This window comes from Gossypium arboreum, chromosome 11 (genome assembly GCF_025698485.1).
Source record: "Gossypium arboreum isolate Shixiya-1 chromosome 11, ASM2569848v2, whole genome shotgun sequence".
Classification (NCBI taxonomy): domain Eukaryota; kingdom Viridiplantae; phylum Streptophyta; class Magnoliopsida; order Malvales; family Malvaceae; genus Gossypium; species Gossypium arboreum.
In genome coordinates, this window is record NC_069080.1 from 101155183 (window position 1) to 101158940 (window position 3758).

The following is a 3758-nucleotide window of genomic DNA, read 5'->3' on the forward strand; positions in this document are numbered from 1 at the left end:
CTTGGAAATGGCCTACTTTTCGTCCACATGGCCAAAGACACAGACTTGTGTCTCAACTATGTGTGACGCACAGCCATGCAACACAAGCATGTGTCCCTTGTAGCTTTCAAAAGGTTGCAAGTTAGGCAATTACATGGCCTAACACACGGCCTGGCACATGAGTGTATGAGGCCATTTCGAAGGGTACACGGCCTAGCACATGGGTGTGTGGCTTTGCCGTGTAACCCAGGACAGAGAGTTACATGGGTACAGCCATGGGCTAGGATAGGGCTGTGTGTCCCTACTTCGAATGCCCACACGGCCTGAGACATGGCCGTGTCACATGGCTTGGCCACACGGCTGTATGACCCCTGCAACTGAAAATTTTCGTCTTTTTCTAAAAAATTCTATATGTTTCCAATTTAGTCCCAACTTGTTTCTAATGTGCTTTTAAGGCCTCAAGGGATGTATGTCTTTGATTGGTTTTTCTATGCTTAAAAATGTGAATTAAATGTTTTAAATGTCTTTATTGTTTTAATTGTAGTCTCTGGTAATGCTCTGTAACCCTATTCCGACGATGGATTCGGGTTAGGGGTGTTACAATAAGATAGTACACACTACCCTTTTTTAATAAGTTAAATCCAGGAATTAGGAGACTAGAGTCGAGGCACCATAGGTTGAATTGAATCAAGTAATGTTTCAAACGCTTCAAACTATGGGCCAGTTTAGTAGTATTCCTACAGAAGATCCACACCTTCACCTTTGATTATTCATGGAGGTGAGCGATTCCTTTAAAATAGCTGGTGTAATTGAAAACACATTGAGATTGAAGTTGTTTCCATACTCGTTGCAAGATCAAACACAAGCATGGCTTAATTCCTTACAACTATATTCAATTACAACTTGGCAAGAATTAGCTGAACGATTTCTGGTAAAGTATTTCCCACCCAACAAAAATGATAGTTTCTGAAATGAGATCACCATTTTTAAAAAAATTGGATGATGAGTCCCTATATGAGGCATGGGAAAGATTCAAGGAGTTACTTCATAGATGCCCTCACCACGGGATTCCACATTGCATCTATTTGGAGACATTTTATAATAGTTTCAACGCTCACACAAGGTTGATGGTAGATGCTTCTACGAATGGTGCTCTCTTATCGAAGTCTTACAATGAAGCTTACAAGATCATTGAGAGAATAGTGAATAACAATTACCAATGGCTAAAAAATTAAATAGCTTCAGGAGGACGAGTAGCCAGAGTGCATGAAGTGGACGCCCTTACGTCACTCTCAGCTCATGTATCTTCTATATCTTCAATGTTGAAATAGTTTACAGCTAATAGTTTTAATCCTGTTGCAGCCCAACCACCTAGCCAATTTGATTTGGTTTCCTACGTATGGGGATGGCTATTCCTTCAATAATTCTCCATCAAATTCCGAGTCGATTTATTATGTATGGAATAAAACCCAAAATGAAATAGGCAAGGACCATAGTCTAATTTCTACAATCCTTCATGGTGAAACCATCCAAAATTTTCTTAGAATAACCAAGGAAATGGACTGAATAACTACATGCAGCATAGACCAAGTCAACCCCAAGGGTTTAATCAACAAGTTCCAAAGCCACCAAAGCTAAATCATCTAACAACTTTGAGAGTTTGTTGAAGGCGTACATGGTGAAGAATGACACCTTAATCCAAAGTCAAGCAGCAACACTAAAAAAATTGGAGAACCAAATGGGTTAGTTAGTTACGGAGCTTCATAATAGACCACAAGAAGCCTTGTCGAGTGAAACAAAAAATCAAAGGAATTTGGGTAAGGAACATTTCAGGGTAGTTACTTTACGAAATGGTAAGAATTTGGAACCCAAGGAAGCTGCTGTTGAAGATGAACTTATTAAGAAGGAGGAAAGTCAATCAACAATTGAAATTTCTACACCAAAAGAGCCAGAACCCACGCATTCTGGTGAGGTGAACTCTAAACTAGTGAATCCTGATAAGCTAACACCTTCTTTAGATGTAGATTTACCTCCTTAAAAAGTTGTTGTCTAAGCTAAGTTACAGCACCTACATATCATGAAAAATTCCAACCTAATAAGCAAAAACAAGAGGTGCAATACAAGAAGTTTTTGGATGTTCTAAAGTAATTTCACATTAATATCTCGTTGGTGGAGGCTTTAGAATAAATGCCCAACTATGTCAAATTCATGAAGGACATCTTATCCAAGAAGAAAATACTTGGTGAGTATGAGACTGTAGCACTAACAAAGGAGTGCAATGCGTTCTTACAAAATAAGCTACCTCTAAAATTGAAGGACCCTGGAAGTTTTACCATACCATGTAATATCGGAGAGTCTTTCTGTGGTAAAGCTTTGTGAGACTTAGGATAAAGCATCAACTTGATGTCGAAATCTATTTTCAAGTTGTTGGGAATAGGTGAAGTAAGAGCCACAACTGTGACACTTAAACTGGTGGATCGATCTTTAGCATACCCAGAAGGAAAGATCGAGGAAGTTTGGTAAGAGTTGATAAGTTTACTTTTCCTGTTGATTTCATTGTCTTAGATTTTGAAGCAAATAAGGAAGTGCCGGTCATCCTAGGGAGACCTTTACTAGCCACAAAAAGAACATTAATAGACGTGTAGAAAGGTGCACTCACCATGAGGGTTCAAGATGATCAGGTAACATTTAATGTTCTTATGGCAATGAAATTTCCTGATCCGGCGAAGGATTGTTAAGTGATGAAGGAGCTAGAAATCTTAGTTTCTATAGAATGGGAGAACAAATTTGTAGAGGACCCATTGGAAAACACTTTAGGGTTTGATCCATTGGAAGATGATCAAGGTAATGAAAATATGAATTTGATGGAAACCAATCTGAGGAACTATGTTCAACCAATTCAGTTTGAACCATTAGAGTTGGAAGCTAGGGAAAATGTGCAACCGAAGTTGTCAATTGAGGATCACCCAAACATGAACTTAAGGTACTTCCTTTCCATTTGAAATACGTTTATTTGGGTAAAAATTCTACTTTGTTTGTGACGGTTTCAACAGAACTAATAGAACATCAAGAGGAGCAGCTAATCAAAGTTTTAAAGAAATTTAAAAAGGTGATCGGTTGGACCATAGCTGATATTCGAGGAATAAGCCTTTCTTTTAGTATGCATAAAATTATCTTAGAGGAGGGTGAGCCAGATAGAATCTATGCAAAGGAGACTTAATTCTATCATGAAAGAGGTAGTTCAAAAGGAAGTTATCTAATAGTTAGATGTAAGAATTATCTACCCCTTCTCAGATAATTCATGGGTAAGTCTAGTACAGTGTGTACCAAAGAAAGATGGAATCACAATTGTCAAGAATGAGCGTAACAAGTTAATCCCAACAAGGACGGTCACGGGTTGGAGAATCTATATTGACTACAGAAAATTGAACAAAACCACTCGGAAGGATCATTTTCTATTGCCTTTTATCGATCAAATGTTAGACTGACTGGCAGATAACGAATATTACTACTTTTTAGATGGATATTTAGGATATGACCAAATAGTTGTAGCTCCAGAAGGCCAACACAAAACCAATTTTTCTTGTCTGTACGGTACGTTTTATTTTAGGAAAATGTCATTCGATTTATGTAATGCACCTGCCACATTTCAACGATGCATGATGGCAATATTTATTGATATGGTGGAATATTTTGTTGAGGTTTTCAAGGATGATTTTTCTATTTTTGGTAATACTTACGAAGTTTTTTTGAGTAATTTGGCTAAGGTACTTAAAAGA

General features: G+C 37.8%; 1 non-coding gene across 1 annotated transcript; it reads right to left on the reverse strand.

Annotated features, from left to right (window-relative positions):
- Positions 1 to 940: 940 nt before the first annotated feature.
- LOC128284556 (small nucleolar RNA R71) lies at positions 941 to 1048 on the reverse strand. Its single transcript, XR_008274980.1, has one exon. It is a non-coding gene; the product is annotated as a small nucleolar RNA R71 (small nucleolar RNA).
- Positions 1049 to 3758: the final 2710 nt, after the last annotated feature.